The sequence below is a fragment of the Dendropsophus ebraccatus genome, chromosome 1, assembly GCF_027789765.1.
Source record: "Dendropsophus ebraccatus isolate aDenEbr1 chromosome 1, aDenEbr1.pat, whole genome shotgun sequence".
NCBI classification, from domain to species: Eukaryota; Metazoa; Chordata; class Amphibia; order Anura; family Hylidae; genus Dendropsophus; species Dendropsophus ebraccatus.
Genome location: NC_091454.1, coordinates 21,261,696 through 21,270,483, shown reverse-complemented (window position 1 = coordinate 21,270,483; position 8,788 = coordinate 21,261,696).

Here is an 8,788-nt window from a genome sequence, read left to right as displayed (position 1 = left end):
CCCCCCCCCCCCCAGAGTTGCAGCACACGATTGACATCTTTCATGTGCATCCAAAGCCAGAAGGAGAAGCAAGCTGGGAGCAACGCCGCAGCAGGTGAGTATGATTTTTTTGGTCTTCCACTTCCACCATGATTATGAGTGTGCACTTCATGAAGCGTCATAGTGGCAACTAATCTTCATTATGGGAATAGGTGCGGTAGGTTGTCATCAGAAGATAAGCTTCATCTGATACTCGGAAGAAGACAGGTCTTGACACTGGGAATGTTACTTGGTTTTGCTGTGCCCAATGCCCAAATTGCAATATTAGTAGAACCCAAGAGTCCCTAGTAGTCACCATGAATCACAATGTACTTGTAACTTGCATCAGCCACCACCATCAGGACTTTGGACAAGTAATACTTGTAGTTGCAGTAGTTCTATATTCTGATTGTGCTGCTCACATGTGACCCCATTTTATGACATGTATCTCCTATAAAATAACAATTCTAAAGCAACTGGCCTTAGAACTTTACATATACTCATTCCTTTAATAAACTTCAAAATAAATTGACAAGTGGGTGTTACCCTTCTCCTTGCCAAAGAAATGTTTCAGTTGTCTCATTGGACAGTGTCAAAGTGTGTGGGACACGCCCCCAACTGCCAGTGCCCAGTTGTCAATTTATTTATGAGGAATGAGCAATGCAGTGTTCTAAGAAGACTGTTCCAGAATTGTTATATGATGAGGAATGGAATACGAGTATATACCGCAGCCAACAGGCCTGGAGAGCTGGCAGGTCCTCGTCAATATATTCCTTCAGCTTAAAGGTATTGAGCTTAGCAGATCAGAGGTTGCTTGGAAACACGGATGGTAACTTGGTTGTTCATGGACATAATGATGAGAAAAGCTTCTGTACACGTCATATAAAACAATAACCTGATACAACCGATAAAGCACAAGCCGGACATTGTACATGGGACGGAACGGCTGCAAATTGTCTGCAGTAAATGTGCAGGCAGAAAATCCAAAATGTATTATAGTTGGCAAAGTGGTTGAAATTTTAGGAAATGACAAAAAAAAAAAAAGACTTAAGGGAGGGGCGAACCATGAACGTGTTTTGCCACTTTGTTCATTGTTGAGTGCAGCACTAGACAATGACTAAAGTGGCGCCACACATGCACAATTCATGGCTCCATTCCCATGGGAGACTCGGGGTCCACATTGTCCAGATCGTGTGGCTTGCCAACAGTGGGACCCCTCATCATCTGACACTGGGGTGTGTAATATACTGGGGACCTAAAACTGGGCTGTGTAATATACTGGGAACCTAATACTGAGGTGTAATATATACTGTGGACCTAATACTGGGGTGTGTAATGCTCCTTTTGTGTTGTTCTGACTGTAAATTCTAACTGGAAAATGTTGAACCCACACCCATGATGGGCCACACCACACAGAGACCACACCCACAATAAGCCACACCCCCTTTTACAGCTAAAGTGTCCCTGGAACAAATTTTTAAATGTTGGCAACTATGGATCAGGCATGTCAGACTCTGGCCTGTGTGGGAGAGGTTGTTGGTGGGGGCACTATAAGAGGAATTCACTATGTGTGGAGGCACTATTGTGGGAATTAACTGTGTGTGGGGGGGAGGGAAAACTGTTGGGGGAATTAACTCTTTGGGGCACTATAGTGGGAATTTGTGGGAAAGTACGGTGCCTAAGGTAAACTATAGATATGGTGTGTGGGGGCAAGTTTTGTAAATAGCCCCAGGCCCATGGTACAGTTAATCTGTCACTGACATACGTGTCACATACTTACCGCCTGTACATACCGCCTATGTTGCTGGATGCTTCCTGCCACAGAGGAGCCAGCATACTAGGCCGCAGCCCAACCACCCCCTTAGGATGGCAGTACGTTTGTCACAGCCGGTATGTGCAGTAGTGACATGGACGTTCCCTCCCTAAACTTTCCTATCCTATACTTGCCCTGTAGCATCCTATCTTATACTTGTTATGTCATAGCATTTTATTATGCACACCAGCAGGAGACAAACACTGCTCTGACAGTGCCAGGAACGCCGCACACTGCTCTGACAGCGCCAGGAACGCCGCACACTGCTCTGACAGCGCCAGGAACGCCGCACACTGCTCTGATAGTGCCAGGAACGCCGCACACTGCTCTGACAGCGCCAGGAACGCCGCACACTGCTCTGATAGTGCCAGGAACGCCGCACACTGCTCTGACAGCGCCAGGAACGCCGCACACTGCTCTGACAGCGCCAGGAACGCCGCACACTGCTCTGATAGTGCCAGGAACGCCGCACACTGCTCTGATAGTGCCAGGAACGCCGCGCACTACTCTGACAGTGCCAGGGTTTGTCTTTTCATTGACTAAAGGTTGGGTAGTGCCCTATGCTGTACCTTCTATTGACATACCTGCCCTAGTCATAGATGCCCTGATAAAGCCTAAATTGTAACAAAATGTAGATGTCCATAGGTGTTATATAGATATGTGGCACTTCAGTGCTCTGGGATATGGCCCCTGATCTGTAGCTTGGATACACAGCATTGATCTGGTTGGCATTTTTCAGTTAGAAGAGCAATATTGTTCCCAAATCAATTCATATATAATAATAAAAATGAATTTTTTTTTCCATAGAATAAAATAAATAAAAAAAACTAAATAAATCCATATGCATAAAACGAAACTATATAACAGAATAAAAGTTTTTCAAAAGGAACGTGAGAGAGAGTAGTAATTTGGATGTCAAAGGAAGGAAATTTTAATATGCTAATAATAGCGAAAGCAGAAAATTGTGCGATTCTACCAGGTAGACGGAGGCGAATGGATGACTTTCCGTCTCAATTATATACTCTTCTGTTTATCAGGATTTTCTTTTTTTTTTTTTTATGCACACACAGACTTTAAAGGTACACAAAACTTTTATTTTATGAAAATCCATTACTCCTTGTCCTATGGGATTGTTTAGAACGTAAGAGGTTGTCTGGCAGTCACTTAATCTTGCAAAATCCTGTTCAATATAAAAATGGATCATGTTTGTACATCATGTATATAATGTATATGCACAAAGAGACCCTCTCGTCTCCACCTGGCTCACCCTTCTCCGGATGTTCCGCTTAAAGGGATACTCTGGTGGGAAAAAAATTCTTTAAAATCAGCTAGTGCCAGAAAGTTATATAGATTTGTAATTTACTTCTATTTAAAAAATCTCAAACCTTCCTGCACGTAGCAGCTGCTGTATGTCCTGCAGGAAGTGGTGTATTCTTTCCAGTCTGACCCCGTCCTCTCTGCTGCCACCTCTGTCCATGTCAGGAACTGTCCAGAACAGGAGAGGTTTTCTATGGGGATTTGCTCCTGCTCTGTGTCAGACTGGAAAAAAATACACCACTTCCTGCAGAACATAAAGCAGCTGATAAGTACTGAAAGGCTTTTTGAGAGTTTTTCCATCCGTTTTTTGCAAAAATGTATGAAAAAAACGAATAATAAAAACTTTTAAGGCCTTAGACATTAAATGTATTGGATCAGAGTAATCCTATAATTGTCAATCACAAGCTTAGATGTTGCACGTTCGATATATACCTGTATAAAACTTGTCTGTGTCTCCTTTCTGCTCTAAAATTGCTTTATTTCATCAGTTAAGTGTCACCTAGGTGGGGCTTCATGATAGTTGGGCTGTCTCCCCAGTCAGGAGATGGGGCCCAACTGTTGTGAAGCCCCGCCCAGTTGACACTGTGAAGCAAGAGTAAGGGTACTATTACACGGAACGATAATCGGCCGAATTGGTCCTATCTGGCCGATTATCATTCCGTGTAATAAACATTATGATCAGCCGATGAAGTAAAGTAAATACATTACCTATCCATGGTCCATGGCTCCTCTTGAGCTCTGCTTCTCCCCAGGTCCCGCGCGCTGCAGCTTCAGAGCGGCCTGTCTTAGCTGACAGGCCGCTCAGCCAATCATAGGCCGGGACTGCCGCAGCCAGTGATTGGCTGAGCGGCCTGTCAGTTAAGACAGACCGCTCTGAAGCTGCAGCGTGCGGGACCTGGGGAGAAGTGGACCACAAGAGGAGCCCTGGACCATGGATAGGTAATGTATGCCAGTTTAGCAAGGGCTGCAAGGACATCGGTAATAATGTCCATGCAGCCCTTGTTAAACGATTATTGGGCCGTGTAATAGGCCCTGTAAACGAGCGCCGATCTAGCAGATCAGCGCTCGTTTACAGTTCATATCAGGCCCCTATCGGCCCGTGTAATAATACCCTAAAGGGGGTGACAGTATCACTTTAAAGTTGTATTATCTAAGATGGTGTCTTTCAGGATAGTGGAGTGGTACTATATCATAACATTAATCTTGTAGATATTTGGGAAAAGAGGGTAAAGAGTAAATGCCCCTTTCTATAAATTTTTATGTTTGGAAGTTAAATGTTTTTTTTTCAGCTTTTTTTATGTCTTTGAGCTTGATACATTGAGAAAAATCTTCTTTTGCTCTTTACCCTTTTCCCGATTCACAGGCACAGGCTACGTCTGGCTCCTCCATTGAGTGTGATTGATAGAAGATAGAAGAAGCCACCAGATTTATCTCTCCAGGAAGCTCGGACGTTTTCTTCCCGAGCCCGCGTCCAATATTCGGGAACCAAATTTAGCAGTAAACGTCAAAGAGACAGAGATGAGTCCAGCAGTAATGATTTAAGGAACTCTTCTTCCTCCAAGCCGTCGGCGTTGATGGCTTCCTTCCCTTCTCCGTTTCTTCCTTTCGCTCTCACTAACTTCTATAACCCAATTAAAGAATTTTTGAGGTTTCCCTCTCCTTGGCACACAGATCCTTCTGATTAGCCGCAAATTAATTTCTGGAACTGTAAGAAAATCTCACAGAGACCCAGAAAAACCACATAACTCACAGCGAATTCTTCTCTCTCTTTTTGGGCTGAGGAATTCAGTGTGGGAAAGGAAGAGAAAGAATGCACGCACAGTCCTCTCCCCTCAGCAACCTCTCATATCCTCCCATTGCTACATAGAGAACACGAGCTTTCTTACATGTAGCCGGCAACTTTATTACTCGGCAAATCGATGGCTCTTAAAAGATTTTTTTTTTCCCCCTTAAAACCCCTGATTATCTATATTTATAGAATGTGATCCACGCAGGAGTAGATAGCATTACTTACCTGTCTGCCCCAGTTGTGTAACTACCAAAAATCCATTTGATTAAGGGCCTCTTAGTTCTGTATTGTGTGGTACTACAATACCCAGAATTAATTGCTTTCCCTCAGCTTTCCATCAGTGCCCTCCCACCCTGCCTACTCCCCTCCCACAGCACTCTTGCCAGTTCCCACACTAAAGGCCCTATTACACGGAACAATTATGTTGTGGGCGATAATCGTTCCGTGTAATAGAAGGCAACAATCAGCCGACATGAACGATGTCGGTTGATCGTTGCAGTAATTTGTGTTTCGACAAACAACTCATACAGCAACCATCTGCTGTCGCCGCCCAGTGGGATACAGTGAGCGGCGGCAGCAGACCACTGCTATATGCTGTGGGCTGCCAGGACAAACTAGCGATCACCCGGGCAGCCCCCCTCCAAGTCACCCGCTCACTGCTGCCACGTGCAATAGCGAGCGGAAAACGTTGCCTGCGCTCGTTTGCTCCTCATAGTCGCACCGTGGAATTGGGGCGTTACATCTCATTTCACTGTAGACAATTGCACAATTAAGTGAGGGTGCAGCACCTGCTGCATTTATGCCCTGTCTGCTCTGTGGCATCATTTATCACAAGGCAGCAAACTGGAAACATACCCAATAAGGATATATGTGTAGTTGTGTGTATGACAGGGAGCTGGGGATGTAGGCCGGAGGGGCTAGTCAGAGATGGAGACATCACTTGGGGGTGGGGTTACAGATATAATATCCAGCCAAACCTCCTGTGTTCTGCTGTGTTAGCCATTCCTCCGGACCTTCCCTTACACATGCATGCTAAGCTTAGCCAAGCATGCATGTATACTAAAAAAAGAAGTCAGCCACTGTGGTAAAAAAGAAGTCAGCCGCTGCCAGACACCCTTGTGGCTTATCTCCTGCGAGAATAAAACAATAGCTTACATGTGTAGCCTTGTGACAAGGCCTTAGTATAGTGTCCCTTTAAACATTTAATTCTATACTTGATGATTGATCACAATATTCACATATCACCAGTATACATTGGACACTTATAGACTGAATCATAGACAGACTTATAGACTTATAGACAGAAGTCCTTGTAGCTCCCTGTGAGGACGATTTCATCTATTTGTATATACAATTTTATAAATAATTTAAGATCCATGTCATTGTATCCACCATCCTGGTTTGTATATATTCTCACATCTTCTCTTTGTAATTTCCCCTGGAGGACAGCAGGGGGCAGATACTGCACTGTTTACCATCAGATCAGAACATCGCTGCAGGTTTAGAAACAAAGGACAATAGATGCAAACACAAAGGAAATAAAAGGAAAAGAAAAAAGTTTTGTCATTTTTCTCAATCCTCGAAATTCCCCTTATACATAATTACTTTTATTTATACAAAAAAATAAAAAAAGAAGACGATCCAGGACCGTTCTCTGTCAGAAATTTCCAATAAAGAGCAAAATTGTAAAAGTGTTAATTTTTCTTACTTAGAGAATTAGTTTTGTTCACATTCTGTGATTTTTTTTTTTTTAGGCTATGTTCACACTAAGTACGGTCGTTGTTGCCATTATTTTCGGACGTCTTTTGCAATCAGCGGCCGTTTTTTATTAGTTGTTCACACACAGTTTTTCTTTTTCCACTGTTCTTTCTCCTTATTATTAAATTCAATTTCAATTAATTTCAATTAAGCCGCATCCAAAGCCCAATTAGTAACCCCAAACTAATGGTGCGTTTACACAGGCAGATTTATCTGACAGATTTTTGAAGCCAAAGCCAGGAACAGACTATAAACAGGATGCAGGTCATAAAGGAAAGACTAAGATTTCCCCTCTTCTCAAATCTATTCCGGGCTTTGGCTTCCAAAATCTGTCACATAAATCTCTCTGTGTAAACGCACCCTAAAATAATGTGCAAACACCAGTCATCGCACTAAGGGAAGGCCAGGCAACTAAATGACTTCCGTTATTTTACACCTTAAAAACGGACGTTATTTTAAACAGAGCTGAAAAAAACTTCGTGTGAACATAGCCTTTTGATCTATCTTTTACCTGGAGTGGAACTGACAGGGCAAATTATAATGGAAAGATATGCCCATTTTCTATTTTTTCAACCCACTCCTGGTTTTGGTTGAAAAAAAGCTTGTCCAAAAGACTGACGGAAATACTATGTGTGGACATATAAGTATAAGGGGTTCCCCCCATAATGACAAGTTATTCACTGTTCATAGGATAGGGGATAACTAGCTGATCGGTGGAGGTTGGAGTAGCAGGACTCATTTCATGAGTATGAAATTCTGCTGCACCACCACCACAAGGCAAAATGTGGGTTTGTACGTTGTAATACCTCATTTCACCTGTGGTGTCACTGCAGGGTAATTAAACACTTACTGCCAAAAACACACAATTTTTTAAAGTGAAAAAAAAAAGTTTTTTTTTTTTTAAAGAATAACAGACATTATTTGATAAGAACGGCTGTAAATAATGATTATGATTTTTTTTTATGGTGTACTGACACATTCCATCGTCTCTTTTTTGGTACTTTTTCTGCATCTTGCGAATCTTAAGAACACTAAATTTAAATAAATGCTAGGAGCAGTACTAGATTTATATGTCACAAGCCTGTAAAAACAAAATGCTTATAAAGCTATAACAGGGATTGTATGGCTACAGATGACATTACACTGTAGGGAACAAGTCAGCTATATAAATTCTCCCCATTCACCTTTAGCTGTTAGACACAGTGTTTTGTTTATAAGAGTCCAGCGAGGCGGCTCTTTCAAAGTAATCAAGTAGTAGTCATGGGGGTGGAGCCACAGCACGTCATACTGCCTCTGTCCTCCTGTCAGCCAAGTGCTATGAACCTTACACAGTGGCCAAGACTTAGTGTGTCAGTCAAGTGTGAGTAGCAGAGAGGAGGGGGAGGCATCATGACTACATGTACTGTAGCTCCGCCCCCATGACTACTTCATGTAGTTGATTATTTAACAAAATTTTGCATTATAGGAAACTTACTAGGACTGACAGCTAAAAAGTATTGGGAAGTCTTTAACTATCCTTCTATTATAAAGATTGAATAAAGACTAGTGCACTGTTTTCCATTGTATAGTCTCTTAAATAATCTGCTCCCGATCCTCCGATGCCCCTCCCCTCATGACTTCTAGACATGGGCCACTTGTGCCTACTGAAAAAGCCATTCCTGGCCACAGGGACAGGTTTTAGGCTCTCTATTAGCCCTTTAGATCAGAGGGGCAATGTTGGTCTGGAGTTTCTTAGGCCCATCAGAGAATATTATTCTAAACCCACCCTTAATTCATACAGAAAATACATGTACCCTCCATTCAACAGCAGAGATGGCAGGTCTACTGAATGCTGGATGCCAAAGGAGCCCAATGGTCCCCATCGACTTTATTGCCTGTTGCTGGTGTCCAGAATTTTCCTGGATATACACAGACCAAATAATATACTGCTTGCTACTTTTTTTGTCCAATTATTTGAACAAAATCTGCGACTGAGGCCTCGAATCGAGCGACTTTTGCAGGTGTGAACCTAGCCTTAATTTCGTTGTAAATTTATTGGTAGCATTTTATACACTCCAACTAGCCTACCAACTAGACTAAAATAAGGCACCCCC